This window comes from Spodoptera frugiperda, chromosome 23, assembly GCF_023101765.2.
Source record: "Spodoptera frugiperda isolate SF20-4 chromosome 23, AGI-APGP_CSIRO_Sfru_2.0, whole genome shotgun sequence".
Classification (NCBI taxonomy): Eukaryota; Metazoa; Arthropoda; class Insecta; order Lepidoptera; family Noctuidae; genus Spodoptera; species Spodoptera frugiperda.
In genome coordinates, this window is record NC_064234.1 from 14,159,505 (window position 1) to 14,178,631 (window position 19,127).

Sequence of the window (19,127 nt, forward strand, 5' to 3'; positions counted from 1 at the left end):
CTGCAAAATGTTAAACAGTTCGTTAGTGAGATCGCGACATGTAGGTCATAGTACCAGGTACCTAATAAATATTCCCTTATAAAGTATGCGACTATATTCATTGCCGAACGATTTATACTACACAGCATTATTAGCGATTTTCCACCAATGATTACAAGCAAAGTCAAGTTGGATGTCAATAGGAATTGTAGGACGAAAATCTACTTTATTAACACGGGATAAAGTTGGTTTTGTTGTAACATGGAAGTCTTCGTAGTGGACTCTTGATTTAAATCGCAATTGAAATATTAACTTGTCCTAAAATTTAAATAAGAAATTTGTGATCGTTTGTAATCTGTACCCTTAGTACGAGTTTGCTTTACGTTTAAAGTAATCGAAACGATAGCGCGTTCACCGCTCTGATTGGTTGGTTTATTCGAGCCGGCCAATCAGAGCGCTTACTAAGTCATACTAAAGGGCCTTGGCCACAGATCTTATATGCTACACCTATAGTAGTAACAATATCAGTAGTTTAGGTTCTATTTTCCCTCTGTTACAATCCCCAGCATCGAATAACACCCACGCCTGCCTAGAAAATACCAAAGCAACGCCTTATCCAGCCCTCGTAAATGTAATTCTAAACACATTATGATACCTTCACGTAATAATGGTTGTAAAGGTTTATAATAACCAATCGCAACACGTCACGCATCATTACAAGACACAGGTCCGTCGGTACAGTCAATAAGGCCACGCTAAGGCAGTTTGTCGTAAAACATTTACCATCAAATGAGCCGTGAAGTCCCGCGCACGCGCCTCGCATGCTAATACATCATCATGTTGCGCACACCGGGATCGATCCATAAACCTCTGGTTTTAACGCGTACGATCAGAGTAACGGCAAAAATATCGGCTAATTATTAGTTTACGATAGAACACGTTTACAACAGTTCGTGTATGAAGAAGGATGTTATTATTGAAAGATTGGTTCACACGCTCGCTCGAATGCCTACATGTTTTGATTAAAAAGTTTATTAGACTTCATAAACCGTAATCGATATTTTTGGCAGTAAATACCGCTCCACTAAAATTGTTTAGCCGTAATTCAATCTTACTGTTATGTTATTAGAACCTGTTAGTTTCTCTCGTATTAATAAATCACGAGTCAACTTGTGATTTCTATGACATTTACACTTGCACGTCACTTTTCCCGCGCTTTTTGCCCCCGCTCTCGACCATAGACAGCGACAACTGTCAATTTTCCCGCGCGTTTTTTCGCTGAACTCATAATAACACGTTCGGGCGTACGCATAATCACTTGGATGCCTCAACCATTGTCATAAGATCTTGCCCCTAGCGAGAATTCTGTTAATACACTTTCACTCCTTTTGTTCGGGCTTAATGTCACTTTTTGCTGCTGAAATATCATGTCAGACAATCGCAGCTATCTGTCAAGCGATAAAGTCGGTTTTCTATGTTGTATCGGCGCTGTTTTGCCGGTCGGGTCACCGCGTACAGAGTGTTTAACATTGTTCAAAGAAATCCAGCGAGTGTCAGCGTACTTTCTTTTCTTCGTAGGTTCATTGTGTAAATATAGATGCAAGTAATTGTTTTTGATACATGGACGATGTTTTGTAACAATACGAACTACTGAGAAGGAACTCCTGCTCTGGTTACAAAATTCTTTGCAATTACTTAGGGTTCATACGTCAGGATGGTGTTAGTTTTCGATTACAATTCTTACAAGGAATAAACACCAGCTCGTAAGAGTATAGCGGACGACCTAGCGGGTTACCGGGGCTCCAGCTTGACGCAGGAATAGGACCAACTTTTGTTTTTTAGATGAATTTCCCCCTTGAAATAAAAGTATGACAGTTTCCCTTGAAAATAATGTACCCGAGGTAAAAATTGGGTAGGTTACATAAAACAATAAGAATATTATTATTTATATAAAGATTATACATATATTGTAAAAGTGAATGGTATAACAATGATTCATATACCAGATACACCGCGAAGGAAATGTGAATGAATGAGGTTTTAAGCCAAGCACCTCAAGTACGACCGGCCCTTAATTTCAGCTTATCTTTTGATCTAAATCTCGTACTTATTAATTGCGTATTCAAACGAAACGAAATTCGATTAATTATTTTAATTGTGGCAATGAATAAGGCTACCTTCACTGTTACGCTGAGAAGTTTATTTAATTTTATTTATTAATTTTCGGGTTTATGCATAGGGTAACTTCATTCATTAATAATTAATACAATAAATAAACACAGTCATAGTGTTTTTAGCTAATCACTCAGACTCAAAATCTGTCAAAACTGAGAAGGAATATCGGGGAGGGAAATCAAAACGAGAACGCATTCGGCACTTTGATTGGTTTGCTCATTCCCTCGTTTCAGTTGCGTTCGACTTAATGCAAACTCTTTCTAATTAATTACTTAATCAAATAGACAGTAATTTTATTTATGACTAACTTCTACCAATGGCTTCGTTTTCATCTAATCAGATTCATAGGAATACAGATTACATTTTAATATGTTATTCCAGAGTGTGAATATAATATGAATATGTGTAAGTTCTCGTGGAAGATACTTTTAGAACACCTTACAGCATAAGTCTAGTAAGAATCCTATCCTATCCGTTAGACTATACCCACGTAAGACTATACAGTTTTTATAGATAGATATTATGCCTTAGATTACAACAAAACGGTAAATCTTACACCTATTTCACTTCCTGCAGAATTGAGATCACCATTATGTACTCATAACAGGATGGGTGTTACTTAAACACCGACAATAATCCATAGTTTTACGAGCTGCCATAAAACTAAGAGACACCATGTACACAAGACTAGCTATACAAAACCAGTATAAATTGATTGCCAAATGTACGAATAGATGGTACAAAGAGAGACCAAAGGTAAACTGGATATGTATAGCTCGATTTGTACAAGATTTTATTTCTCAATCGAAACTGATTAATGGGAGAGATTACAAAAAGTAATAATTAAATTATATAATTAGGAAGAAAACTAGTTTCAGTCTTAACACATCGTAATAGAAGATGTCTAAAATACTTATATATATGGGCTAGAAAGTTAATCGGATATAAAAGTTCAGCAATTAATTTTATCAACAGTAGAATCTTTGAGATTGTCTAAGGAAATAATAGTTCAAGTTTTGTCACTTGAATTTAATTAATGGTCGCAAATAATTTATTTGATTCGTACGCCTCTTTGCTCATGTCCTTTCTCTTTTAACATATTTTTATAGCACATTGATTTATTTGACGAATGTTATTCTATTAATTGAGCTTCCATTATACATAACGTTTATCTATCAATAAACTTGTATAATTTGACAAGAAACAATTTATGGTTGCCAATTTTGATGTTTCAATTATAAAGACGCTCCGTTTATAAGTGTTTGGGCTCCTTTAATAATTGTTCTGTGATTTTAAATTCAGATCTCTCTGCATAGATAATTAAAGATGATTGAAATTGTTGCAATTTATTTAATACTCGAAAGCCAGGCAGCTTGGGAACATGATTGGAATCGAAATAATATAATCGAATAGATGAAAGTTGCTGAATTTAGTGAATAAACTGTTTTGTTTTGACCTTGAATTTAAGATATGCAAAAATGTATTCATTTTAATTAACGAAATCAAATTAGTTTATATGGAGGTCCATGTAAGGGACAACCTCATTTATTTAGCAAAGAAGTTGATTAAAACTTCTGTTATGGGAATGATTACATTTTTGTTTTAATTGAATCCTACTGTAAACAGAATTTATTGATAGTTATTTAGGGAATAGAGAGTAAAGTTCCCTAAGAAAAGGAAGATCCTCCGACCACGCGAGTTGATCATGCCTGGCGGCTTTTTGCCCAAATTTTGTTCGTTGGGATTTTTCTATCCCAGTTTAACTAGTAAACTTCATATTATGTGCGAAGTAGGATTTATAACGTCATCCGATGATTTGATCATCGATCGTCTATGTGCGACTTCTCGACTTCTGTTATCTGTCACTTGTCATGTGTCGCCACAGTTAAAAGGTACTTCGTTCCCAATAACTCGTAAATATTGAGAACACTTCAACCTAACCTTTTCGAGAAAGCTTGTGCAAATTGTGAAACATAAAACCTACATAAGATCTACTTTTCAATAAGATAAGCAGTGATTTATTTATATTGCTTTTAACACAGCCTTATTCCACAGTGTAAACAAATCAGATGATATAGTGGAGTTACTCTGCCAGTATGCTAATTTTCTCCTCCATGTCTTGCCAGTCTACATACATGAACAGATTAATACGATGCTGTCGATTCGTGTATGGAAGAATTAATGTTAATATTGGTTCCGTACCGCAGTACAGTTGGTTGCAAAAATTAATACTTACAAAAGAATTTTACTTGGCACAGAGATTTTAGCTTAATCGATGTCTGATTATAATTAAGTACTATTATGATAATGACAATATGATCAAAAAGCCGACTAGCTAAATTCTATTTGACCTAGCCGGTTTCTACTAAATTCATAAATTGTCTTCCATATAAAAAAATGCCTTCTCTGAGTCCGTTTCCACTTTCCACCAGTGCTAAGCTATGTGTACCAATAAATATGACGGTGAAAGCCAACCGCATCCACAGCAATGCAGCATAACACATATCTAATGGAAAAGCAGACATATAATAAACAATATGATGATTAAAGGCATTATAAGAACTTGACCCCACATCACACAAGTACAAAAACATATGAATTTTACAAACCATTACCTCCCAACCGTGCGAAAACATATTCATTGTTGAAATTCCCAGCATACGAGTAATTTTTGCACGTCACTGTACATGGTCCATTAGTCATACTAGGAAGGGATCACCCGAGCTTTTGATGATAACTTTTTTATTTATCGACAGTATTTTGTGGTTTATGGCCTGTTAAACTTCACCCACGCTTTAAAGGCATCCCTTTATAATGCATCCTTGTTTGATTGTTTCTTTTTGACGTGAGACAAGTGTTTGCGAATTGTAAATCAAGTTGGCGTATGTAAAAATTGTTCACAGAAAATGAACGTGGTGGTGGTGAAGGGAGAATCTTATTTCCTCTTGTCATTTTATCATAAATAGTCATTGCTTCATTGAAGGAGTCTCGTGTTCGACAGAAACCTTCTTGTGGTTGGTAGGTATGATGATGAGAATATTGACCCCTTTCTAGGACATCATTGAACTGTAAAGGCATTACTCATTAAGTGCGAGCCTTCGAGCTGTGAGTTTTGCGATCCACACATTGATTTTTACTCGACTTCGAGTAATGACGTTTGTGAGTACGGACCATAAAGGTTTATTTATTATTGAGATTTAAATCTACGTACGACTATAACAAAAGTTACAGACACAGGTCTCATTGGATACAAGCAAGATGCCGATCACAAGGTAGCTCAGAATTCTGAGTCGGACAAAGTGTAATGTTGATAATGTACACTTTCCCTAAAATTACAAAACATCATCCAAAACAGTCCACATCCTAGCAATATTGAAATCTCATTTCAATTACAACATAAGTAAGTGCCATGTTAGGAGAACTGCTATCATAAATCACGGCATAGTTGAATCGATAATACTGAATCGAATAATCGTTTTATCGATATCGATATAACCCGAAAGCGAGTGGCAGTGGGTGATTTATCGCAAGACATCGCTTATATGGTATTAGTTACACATAATTCATGGGAAGTAAGGTAGCTTGCTACTTAACTAGTGTAACAAAGGTTTGCAAAATATACTATGTTTGTATAGATGGCATATATCAGAGTGAATTAGGGTTGGCACTTATTATAAAGTCATATTTTATCGATGGATCGATGATATCGTCTGAGTCGCAGGGAGCTATTAGATTCAAGTGGTCGAGTGGTCGTTTTAAGGAGTTTTCTTACTTATCCAACTGTTGAACACAGACCTTCTCCATCTAATCATAATTATGATGATAAAAATCTTCGCCATTTGTCGTCTTTGTCAAGTATCAAGCAATGGTTTGTGAAAGACATTTATCAAATCTGATGACTAACGGTAGTCACTAAACATGTTTATAAAAAACTATTTCGGATTTTTATCTATCCTAAAAATTATTTAGATGGTGAAAAAATTACATAAAACTTTAATTCTAACTACTGCAGCATACCTCACACATAATACAATTAACTCCAAACGGAATCGAGTCAACTTAACGGGACACTGCATGTTTACAATCCGAGTTCATTTCGGCCACCATATAAAGAAACAATCGATAGTAATCACGTGTCCGATCTCTATCGAGATATATCGATAAACATCGTTATATAATTCGGAACAGGTGCAACAACAACACTAGTTTAAATTGTTTGTTTGGTCTATATGGCAATACTATTGTCAGTTGGTTGGTGTTGCTAATTAAAGCATTTTTGAGTGGAGTTTTTGATGGTAAGAGGACGATTTGTAATATAGATATAGATTATTATAGGAAAACATTAAGGTAACAAATCATTTTTTTTAGAGGTTCCTCGCGCTGTCATGTTCTCGTGTGTCGTGGATGTGTGTTTACGAACACACAAGTGCGGGAAGTGAACCCGCTACAAGTAAACTATGTTAGGAATTATAAATTTCTATCTCCTTAATTTGATTGCATTATGGATGGGATTATCGATAATCGCTGATTAAATGTTTGATATTAATCCAATGGGTATAGAAAAACTAAGTCAAGACAAGACCCTTAATTGAAATTTTCTATCAAGAAAAATTATCAAAGAAAAGTTTTGACATTTATAAATAGTTTCCAAAGTCTTGGGAGTGTTTACGTAATCTACTGAATGCGTCATCGTCGGCGAGCCACCCGGAAAGGGGCGATCAGAGACATGTCAATAAATCAGGGCTTATTATCTCTGGGTCGGTAACGATTCCATAACGATCGGACACTGCACGAGGAGCTATAATTAATATCCGCGGTTATACCTTTTTCAATTTATCAACGTATATTCGTTTATTGGTAACGTTCGAGATTCACAGTCCAAAAATTCGACCAACATTACCTTAAGATCGGATCACTTGGCTGCTATAACTGGCCAATTTAGATACGAAAATATAGTTCTTTTAAATAAAAGAAATCTGATTGGTCGAAATAAACCATGCTATTTACGCAGCTGGATACCAATTACGCACAATTCCTTGCTTTGAACCAAACAATGCTTTCGTTTCGTTCGCAAATTGCCATATTTTTAGGTCACGCCATTATTTCAGCTTATTAAATCAATGAAGCGGTATATTTTTATTGAGATCCCTTTCACGATTACGGGTGTATCCATACCCTGGTGTTTAACTACCGTCCAACAATACGTTTATCAGCTGCCCCGTCCATGTGTTCACCCCATTAATTAACTGAGGCGATGGTATCAGTTTTAAGGTGTATTGTCTTGAGTACTTTCGAATTTCGTCCTCGATTCGAGGTCACGCCATCGGAAGTCTGAGAAGAGTTTAGGGAAGCCGTTCATTGTTCAAACCTTCTTAATTAAAATCACTATCTATGGTGTTGATGGTGAAGTCAAGTTAAATCGTGTTCTTAGTTAAAGTTAAAGTTTTGTTGTTTATCTCTCTGCTTGATACTTTTCTTTCCTATTTTGTATTGGTTTTGCTTTAATTAACCTGTGCACTGGTATTAACACTACTAACACTTGCTCCGGTCATACTATCTTCGTTATTGGTTTCGTGTTGGTATTTGATATCATCGTTTGTGAATGCTGGATAGTTCATGAATTTTAGTTCTTGAGTTTTATATTAGCTTCGGGCTCAAGAAACAGTTACTCTGCAACTGGATCATCGTAAAATATTTTACGACCTACATACTATACTGCACTGTTTGCGTTTTTAAAATCCAATTTTTGCTTGTACACTTTGATAAAGTTATAAATAGACAATGAGAATAAAGAAGAGGAATGAAGGAAAACTGGAATTAATTCTTAAGTATAGTGCATTAGAGTTAGAGAGAGAGTTATGATGTTTAATGTAGAATTGATATGTTAAACTAATCTATATTTATATGATATATACTAAAAATTCCCTCCACATTACACGGGACTAGTAACGAACAAAAATTTCAACAATCCTACCTCATAATCCCGTAAAAACGAATATTTTAGCATAACTAAACCACATAACACGCATTAATTTTCTAATTGAAGTCCCACCAGTTACACCCAAACGATTTTCCTTCAACACTTACATAAACAAATAGAAAAACTCCATTATAACACGGCCGATGTGTTGTTCCGAGTTAATAGGTAATGTATTACGTGCGGCTGTTTTCCAATTGTTATCTAAACCGTGTGTTAGCATAGTTTAGTTTACTTTGTTAACTATTACGTTTAACTGCGTCACAAGTCACAATAGTCGGTTGGTTATTTTGTAGTGTTTTTGTGTGCTTTTACTAGTATTATAGAGGAGGACTGAAAAAAAAAAGGAGGGGGGGAGGCTTTGTTCAACGTGGATGTCTCTCGTCTGATGATGATGATAATAGTATTTTTGTGGTTTATGGTTGTTACCGATTTAAAACGTGTAACGTACCGTAACGGAGTATTAAAAGAATAAAAATGATGACATTTTAGGACTTCGCCTAGTACGGGATAAGATAAATATTTCATAATATCGAAAGGTGAGGGCAATGCTGTTAGCAATAATTTAGAAGAACGTATGAAAATGTCAATAATTTCTTTAAGACCTAGTATTTAAGTAGCTTGCCATGTTGTTAATAATTGTATACGATAAAAGCGAAGAGGCAAGCAAAATATGCTGTTCATCATAGATAAGCATAGAACAAACTACAAACTGGGTAGACAGGGACGTATAAAAATGCTCGAAGCGTAAAAATACTAAGCAGTGTTATGAAGCTTTTCTGTCTGGTTGAGCCAGACATCTCACTGCGAGACCGTCTCATATTACTTCTTCATAAAAGTATTCCTTTCATCCGAGTTCATTTTACTTGGAACGTAGCTATTCCCTCGGGTAAGGAAGAATAGTGTTACTTATGAAATCTTGTAATATTGTCTGAGAGGGATCAATGTTTGATAGGCAATAAATTGGACAACTTTTATCGTGATATAATAAAATATACTAAGAATAATAAGAAGTATCTTAAGTAAATCAATAATGAACTACTATAAAATTTACCTAATCCAAAATCATCCCATTAATGCTTTGTCTGAAACCGAAATCGCTTTCAAGACTCCCGACTAGAGACTGCACTGTTTTATCTCGCGAGATCTCGTCAATTTTTTGACTGAGATTAATCTCTCAAGATCTTGCTTGAAACTAAGCTGTCCTAAAGCAAAATAGTACCTACTAAAGCACCTATTACCTAATTTATTAAGTTCCCTACATATCTTCACAAAAGAAACCTCTTGTATATATACTTATAGTTACGTCATCCCATACATAGTGTTGACATTGTACCTACCATTAAGAGACATGAAAGAAGGCAATATTAATAAATGTCGCATTACGAACACAAAAACAATAGACGATTGTGGGTTTGGTGGCATATTTACATAAGCCTTCATTACTTGTAAACATACAAGGCAAGTCCACAAGCAACTTCAAATTACTTTCTTCAATTTTTAACTTTAACTTAAAGAGATGAGGGTTGAAAACTCCTTGAAGAATTTAGTCTAGTAGTTAACATAGATGAAAAGTTATAATATTTTACCCATATCTAGGAAAAGAATGACAAAATCAAAGAAACATTCGTAACGATTTTGTTGACATTGTTGAATTAAGTTAGTCTTTACTTAGTTAACATATCAAAACAAACATGCAGTGATTCGTTCGTGCTTTAAATCATAAATAACTTATGAATTGATATCACATAATGGTTATCGTTTTTGGAGTTGTTGTTGTTTTCAGGTTATTAGGTCTTTGACCCTAGTTTCTCAGTTTAAAAAACTTGGCGGGTACTCCCGTCAATGACGTCATCCACGTTAAAAAGTAAAGATTAAAACTAAATGTCTTTAAGTTTACGACTTGAAGTTCGGCTTAAAATGACTTGTAAAATCATGATTTCCTTATTTAATAATTCCATTTAATAACCAATCATATGCTATAAAAATTGTATTTATACACAGCTCGGTACTTCAATAAACGATAAAATTTTATTTAAATAATTTCTTATCGGAAACAGATAATTTGGAAGTCGTTGAGAAAACTATTTTAATAAAAAATACATACATACCATTTTACGAATTGTTTCCGTAAACTTTATTTTATTGCCTTATGAGGTCAATTTTATTTTTTTACTGTCTTAATTTTCACTTGAACTGAAAGTACATAATAAAATACCAGTTTCAGCAAAAAAGTATTACGTTACTTACCCTTTTCGAAATTTTACAACAAAACTCAGGGTATAAAAAAGTACCTAATTGTCTTGTTTTCCCGAAACTTTTATACGGTATCTATTTTAATATCATTAGAACTTAAAACGGGATATTTACCATGTTTATTAGTTTTTGTGAGTTTCCGATATTTCGGCACTGTTACAAACGCCGATGAACTCAGTGCATCCGTGATCATATGTAAATATCCCGTTTTAAGTTCTAATGATATTACTAGTGACGATGTCAGTTTAAAAATACTTCCTTGAAATAGAATCTACGTTTTTCAGCAAGAACAGCGTCTCCTCAGCAATTTGTCACGACCACAATATCTCGTGATTTATCCCCTACTTGCAAATCGGCTGAGGATTTGCCGAGCCCGCGGCGAGACGGATAGCGCCCCTGTACGAATGTCGAACGATTTATTCGCCTCTCATGGTGCCTGTATGATTTGTCGACTGTCCTACGCCTGATAACGAAGAACCAAGGCATACTAGACTGAGGACACCACGTTATTTATGTATTTGATTTGCTGTTTGCCGGCGACTGAGATTAAAAGTTATGATAAGTTGAAGCTGTAGATTAACCGTACTGCAGTCACGCAAGCCAATAAGACACAGTAAGGGAAATATTATGGTAAGAGTTGCTAGTTAGCGTAACCAAACTTCTTTTATATTGGGTCTCCAGATATATATGTCTCTTGTTGTATATTAAGATGTAATAGGCTACAATATGTGGTACGTCAAGAAGGGAGTAAATAGGTTTCAGGTTAAAGGGTTGGCAAAGGGCATGTAGTGCAAGTGTGTTGCAAGCGTTCATAGGCCACGGTAACCACTTACCATCAGGTGGACCAAGATTGTTTTTGCCACCGTCATAGTATAAAAAAAAAAATAGAAATTAGTGGAAAACACGAAGAAGTAGATGAAACAACTGAATACAATTAATTGAGGAGTAAAAAGAGCAATGCAATAATATGTCAAACAACTGATTTTGACAAAGTAGTCGCTGCTATAGACAAGACTAATGAAGAATTAAATTAAATTAATACAACCAACAACTAGAATAAATGCTACAGCACTTGAACAAGACAAAAGCTATTAGATAAAGACAAAACAAACTTAAGCAAAATGTAAATTAAATGTACTTTAAATGCATTGAATGAGAAACAAATAAAGCCAGCGAGACAGGTCATTGTGTACCGTGTTCTGGTAGATAAGTCACTCAGCAGGGACCAGACCGTTGTCCTGGAGAAATTAACACTTCCCTGATTGTCGAGGGGACAGAGAGAAATGTGTTATCTACACAAACTGCTTTGTGGGAGGAAGATTTTTGAGAAAGTCATGATAATGATAAGTATGCTTTGTTTAGAATTTTCTTTCATAATTCTGCTGTGCTGTGTCTCTGTTTTAGGCTAGACCATGTATTTTTGGACGTTCTTTTATAAATTTTAATATGTAGAATGTTTTAAAGTGGTCTTCGGGAGAATTTGTTTCAACCTTAATAATGTATTCTATGTCTCATCCCCAACTATCATAAATGGAACTGCGAATTGCTTCACAAGTTCTTAAAACCCACATAAAGTGTTATAGAACAGCTCTAAAAATAAAATTCGCGTTAAAATCACGAGATTATAGGGCAGTAACAATATAAAGTAAGGTGCGTGTGCGCACACGGCCACCACTGGCCATTTACTTCAGCCATTGTTGGCGCGTAATGAGCAAAAAAAAAGTTTATTGTCGCTGTTAGCAGCTATAGACAATGGCCATAAACAAACTAGTTTTTGATATTTTTTCCACGTCCTTATAAAAGGAGGCCGCGTAAGTAAAATTTTATGTTGTTGTGAGATTTTTTGCTTCAAATGATGATGTTAATGATTTGTTGCCCCATTATTTTGCTGAAGGAAGCTCATTAGGTAGATCCCGGCTTTGATGCTAATAGGATTAGTCACTAAATAGTATTAAACTTCGTTACGTTATGAGAAATTTCATAAGGAAAAATTGGGGACGACGCCTAATTTAACGAAAACATTCCCAAAAAATTTCGTAAATCCCCCTAAAATTTCTAATTTCGCAACAGAACATTTTAGCACGAAAATTGCGAAAATATTTTCGCCCGATACGTTTTGATTGTGTTTCTATTGCACTTTACAGAATTCGTAGCAACCATTCCCCATTGTTGGTTAGCATTTGGGTTAGATTTCACTGTCCTGACCTTTGTGTTGTGGTTGCCAAATGTTTCGTAAAACCTTACTTCGCTTGCTATTCCTATGGTACCTTCAAATGGATTTGTCGATTGATACTTATTAGGAAATAATGTTACTAAATGTTAAGGTCCATTGTTACCTGTAGCGGTAAGAAACTAGTATGAATGTTTAAAGCTCTTAATGTATGCTATTCTCGAGTGTAAACGTGCATGGAACTGCATTATATTAAAAGTAGTGTAGGTAAGGTAATGTCTAAAAAAAGATGACCTATAAAGGTGCTACAGAAAAATATGAGGTCATCTGTGCGGAAAAAAAAAACGCTGCAAAGGTCTAATGAATATTTTATCTACGTTGCTCTTTAGGTGATGATGAAGCTGAATGCATATGAGATGATACTGAGGTCTTATAAGAAACAACTAACGATTTGTGAAATTGTGAAAAATAAAAAAGAAAAATAATAATCGCAACGACTACTCTAATCAGTTCACTAAATAGAGGGAATACCTCAGCCATATTAAACCATGTCAGACTTCCATCATCATAAACGATAAAACGCTTATTACATTTTTTGCAAGAAAAATTCCAAGCACTTAGCTCTAAATGACTCGTTACATTTGTCCCTGTGAACGTATGCTATGGGAAATACAACATTTCTATGTCGAGGAAGGTGACAGCCGGCAAATCGTCAGCCCTTAATAGGAGCGACATCACGCGATGCACCACATAAGGGCAGGGAAAGCGATCGCAATTAAACTTTATGATTGACTAACGTCTGCTGCCTGCCCTCGTTACAGAAAATGTTAGGACACTTCTGTGCTCAAACCTCAGGAAGTTAGTGTCAAAGATAATGTCTCCGCAAAGGTTAAACTAAAGAAAATCATAACAACAGCTTTAGAAACCATATCAGTACTAAAGGGAACAAAGACTTCAGACAACGATAAGGTAGCTCAAGAACTAATTTGACAAGATAATAAATATCGCGGACAAAAGGAAAGCTTCATTAATCTATTGTTCTCCCAACTAAGAGTTCAGTTTCAATCTCTGTTTATTTACAACAACATAAACCCTAGACGTTGGTGTTAATTGATAATGATCAGGCCATTTTGACCTTTTGCGTAATGTGAACGAGGATGAAAATAGCATGCGTCATCAGAGGCTTCATGTTGAGTGTCTATTCATTCCGTAATGGGAGACTGTGATATTCCATAACGACTTTCAGGGTGGCGAAAGTGCGTATGTTTGCTCACCAATTTACTTGAAGACTTCCTTTGAATGCTTCATTTATAAGGTAAACTCACAAATTAGCATATCTAGTACCATCAGGCCCACATGCATATTTAGACAGAACAATAACGATGTTGAGAAATTGCTCTTGCTTTCATCACTTGAAACCCTTTTGTTAAGTGCTTTTATTACGTCACTCGAAAATTGAAGGAGTTTTATGGATATCCGTTACGTTCTGGACATCTGGTAGTGAGCTGTGGTAGAAAGGTTAAGAGTCGTCCATAAAATTTCAACGGTATAAATTTCTTGTTACTTCAAAAAGCGATAAAGGTGAGTGTACACTTTAAACATACGGAATATGTGTTGAGCGTGATATCTTGACACGCGTTGTTTGGTTTGTTCCGACATTCTTGTCAGTGGCTTCGCTTTTAGCTTTCATTACAAGTTGTCAATATTGAAAGTCACAAGACTTTGTTTTCTCATGTCCTCGTGTAGTTTTACCTTCATTATCCTCATGATCTTCATTACTGATTCCATGATTTACTAGGAAATCAGTATCTCCTTCAAGCAAGGTGTGTGACGGAACAAGTCATACGTTGTTCTTGCTTATTTCCGACCAGCCGACCACCCAACCGAAATTAAGTGTGCATAAAATTACCATCTGTTATTAAAACGTGTACAAGCAAAATTTTAATAATATGTTTTACACTGTCTTTTATTTATTCACACTTACTTCCCGATGACATGTAATAGGACCACACACTTGTAGATGGAGTTTTTGATGTAAAATTTTCTCATCAGTACCCTTTAGCTTGGTTGACCGATAATCATATTCGCAGCTCTTGTTAACAAAAAATTCAATGTTGCATTCTGAATTCTTTATCAATTCTTGATTCTGAACAAATTATGTATTAACTTAATCTTGTTAACTGGTTTCTTTACATCAATCATCAATTAAACTTTATATTTTCATTGAATTTGTCAATTATTTTTAATTTGAAACGTCAAGAGCTGTAACCGCAGTTCGTAAATCATTAATGTTCAACGTGCTCTAATCCGACAGCTTGTCAGTTCAGTATCGCGGAAGTAGTACATATGATTGTACATGGGTACCTACATATGTTGGTATATATGTTCATATATGTTGGTACAGAAGTAATGATAAACGATCCGTTCGTATTGCTCCCAAAACGGTATGCGTTCGGACGTCGTACGTTTTTGGCGATATGTTTTATTCATCAACTAGCTACGAAAGAATATAGCGGAATGTTTTTGTAACTTCCATTTGTTTCGAGTTTACGAGATTCTCGGAAATCTGGGGGCACGGTAGTGCCCCGCCAAGACGAGCCAAGCGAAGCGCAAGGGCACTACCTACCTTTTCTCGAAGCGCTTCGTCGTATTTTTGAACCTTCATAACTTGAGTTTGGGTTATACCAGATAAACAAAATTTTCAGGATATAATGTCAGTGGTAGACTTAATAAACCTCTAAAGTTTCAATTGCATAGCTCTTATACTTTAGATTTTATTGATATCTAAAATACCCCGATTTCGTCACTCACTCACTCACTCACTGATGATCAACAAAATTCTTAAGGTACTTCCTGAAGTCCTAGAAAACTGAAATTTGGTATGTAAGCTAGTATTAGTACCCAAACAACAAAAAAATCCTAAAACTTGGAACTTTTACCCCCAACCCCTTAAACTAGGGGGTGAAAGTTTGTTCGAGACTTCCGCAACTTTTGACGCTAGAGGTCTGAATGCGGCCGCGGAGGGGTAAAAATCTGAAATAGGGAAACTTAATTCCCTATTTCCTGCTTGAGATCTGAAAATTATACACAAGTACATAGAACACAAACTTTTCATCAAATCAAAACATTATCCTACCCATAAGTACTTAGATATGAATAATATTACTACACTTCACTTCGGTAAGTGTTTATTAATCAACCTATACTTTTGAACATAAGCATCGTAAGTATAGTATGCGCCAACGCCCGCCGCCTGCCCCCTCGTCCCCGCGCAGTAGCTAAAAATAATCGGCCCGTCCGCGAGCGCGGCACCCGAACGCGGGCAGACGCGCGAGGGCAGACGTCGTTGACGGTTGTCTCGTTGAATGAAAAGTTTTCGGAATATTTCGGTGATTTAAAAGTTTGCTATCGCGGAGAAAAAAACCATTTGCCTAATATTTAATTGTTAGTAGTTTAGTAGGTAAAGGTTTAGATACTAGTGTTTTAATTTTCATTGATAAAAAGTATTAGGATTACGTTTCCAATATTTTCTTATAAATTTAGTAGTTTAGTAGGTGAATTTGTCGCTCATTTTATCTTTCTATCATAAGCAACCTACAAAAAGAAATGAAATCCCACAAAAACATTTCATGTTAAATGTTGCCAAGACGAGACCATATAGCTCGCACTGTCAAAAAGTAATCAGATCCCGTGTAGAGCCAAGTTTCTAACCCTATACTTTTGAACTGGCGAGTTGGCCGCACGGAAAGAGTTTAGAAGATTGAATAGATTTTTAAGCTCAAGCCCATATGACGAATAGCAAAAAGTCCGTGCGGCCGACTCGCCAGTTCAAAAGTATAGGGTTAGAAACTTGGCTCTACACGGGATCTGATTACTTTTTGACAGTGCGAGCTATATGGTCTCGTCTTGGCAACATTTAACATGAAATGTTTTTGTGGGATCTTACTTTTGTATAGAAATGTTTCCTTAACTTTTCAGATTATGATTAAAGTTCCAAGAACTCATAACTTGAATTCCAGTCTTTGTTTGTTGTTATCAATATTGTATCGTTGTTATTAGCATTATAAATTAAGTCGTCTTTTCACCGAACGCGTTAACATCAATCCTCAATTAATCCAATATGTATTAACGTAAATTAACTTGTAAAACTGACTTCTGGATTTCTACGCTATGATTTACTACTTTCTGCTCCGTTGGTTGGATCCATAAAACCCGGATACTTTTTCTGCTTGGTTTTGCAATTTTGCGCTGTGTTTATACAGCTCGAGTCGACAAACTTCAAAAGAATGCTTGCATTGTTTTTCGTGCATACATTAGTCTTAAAAGGAAGTGCAGCTAAGTAAAAAGTCCAGTAAAAAGTTCTCGTTTTTAAATAGTGCGTGGCGGGTGTCCGGCGGGAGGTGGCCGGCGGAGCATGCCGATCGCGACAGATAACCGCTGCGCAATTTGTTTTGTCAACAGGTTTTGTAACATACTTTTGGCGCAGTTAATATTTTATAATTAAAATTGTTATTTTATTGCTGGAAGTAATCCAATTCTTGTGTTGTACCGCTAACCTGAGATAGCGTTGGCATTTCGTTTGTAAGTGATATAATAGCTTCTAAATTAGACGTAGTAAGTAATCTGGTTCGTGCGCTATCCGTAAATCTTCACCAGTCACTTAGGCGCAAGTAACAATTGCTTCCGTGATTACCATGATAAACTCTTAAATGATAAAAGTCAAAGTAACATCTAGGCTACACACAAATTATGCAATACATATCTTTGAGCTCCTCGAAGTGAAAGCGTTTGTGCCTAGGAATGCGACTAATGCGCGCTATGCACATCCTTTCGGTCCGTCCGTCACGATGCCTGGCTACCGGCCACTGGTCACTACACTTTCTTCAAATTAAGTAACACGAACTATTTAATTTATGCTTGACTTTTTTCTACTTATTCAACATATTTTGTAATAACGTAGGTACTGGCCACACCATTAAAACTTATGTCAAGAAACCAAAATTAATAAGAGGTGTAAAATATCGCCTCAACCTTTTTAAAAGCCAATTAAATTTTAAAAATAAACCACAATGTCCATAATGTCATCAAAACAAAAAATATGTGGACAACATGGAGTCACAACATGCATAAAGAACAAAAATTGCCGTATAATTGAAAAATAAATCTCGACATTGGCAATAAATAAAATCGTTGCGTGTGGACTGACGCGATGCGCGGCTGATTATACGCGCGTTGGGCCACACGGGGGGAAAATACTGTTTATTTAAATGTACAGTAGTTTGCATACAATCACAGTGAAAGCCAACTATTGATATTTTAATCGTGGCAACAATTTATTCGGCCGTGAAATCGATACTCCCATCGGGTTTAGTGTTACCAGCGAGAAATATTTCCCGGTAAAGATTTTTGATTGCTGAATGTTACGACAAAAGCTGTCCACTTCCTTTCTGCTTAATGTGTTGCGTACAGCGGTTTCTAATCATGACTCAGCCGTGGTTCTACCAGTAAACGGTACAAATCGGAGCATTTTTTCAATAAGTGGCTATTGTTGCATAGTTTTTAAACAGAACTTGTGACTCGTCTGGTATTGTGATTGTCCATGGGCGGCGCTGATCGTTTACCATCAAGTGACGCGTCTGCTTGTTTACCTCCTATTCCATAAAATAACGTAACTGGAGTTTTGACAACGAATAATCACATTCTTGAGTTTAGTCTACGAATTTATTTCGAAAACCTCCAGAGTACCGACCCGGAGGCCTACACAGCCTACCCAAGTCGTGAAGTGACAATATAAAGCGTTTACACCACTGAAACACTGACCTAGAAAACGAGATTAAATCTTAGAACTCGCAGTCTCTAACCTCCAGATCATACAGCTTGTTCAATATATCTTAGTTTGCAGATTACATTCAATAAGAAATAGAACATAGTGGTGCTTTATTATTTCGTACTAGCTACTCGTACTACGCAATTTTACTCGCTGTTGGACTCATATTGGTCGTAGCCTGATGTTTTATACCTCATAGGAGTGATGCAGCGGCCTAACAGAAAACCAACGTGAAACAACGCTTGAGTGAAGTTATCGGAGACCCAATTATGCCTCTCCCCAATCTCCAATTCGACAATAACCCATAATCCTAATCCCTCAAATGGCCGGCAACACACTTGTAACGCTTCTGGTGTTTTGGGCGACGCGGCGATTGCTTACCATCAGGTGATCCGTCTGCTCGTTTACCGGCTTATACCATAAAAATTGCAACCAGTACTTTACAGCACACATACAAACAAACACGCAAAATCTTCAGCTTTACATTAATAATACAGATAATAAATAGAACACATTGGTGCAATATTATTTCCTATCTACTGACTACCTTATATATCACTTGCTGTCCTATGAATGCCTATGATGGATAGCCTGTCTCTCTCGCAAGATGGACCCGATATTACACTATTTTAATGGCCGCCTGTTGTGATAGAAAATGATAATGGAGACAGTTCTTATAATTTACGTTAATTAATATTATCTGATCTTTTATTCTTTGGACTTTCTCCTGATGATTGTAATGG

General features: G+C 35.9%; 1 protein-coding gene across 23 annotated transcripts in view; it reads left to right on the forward strand.

Annotated features, from left to right (window-relative positions):
* Positions 1–19,127, forward strand: part of LOC118266783 (rho GTPase-activating protein 23) — a 358,039-nt gene that overhangs the window by 130,047 nt on the left and 208,865 nt on the right. The gene's annotated exons all lie outside the window — the stretch shown is intronic.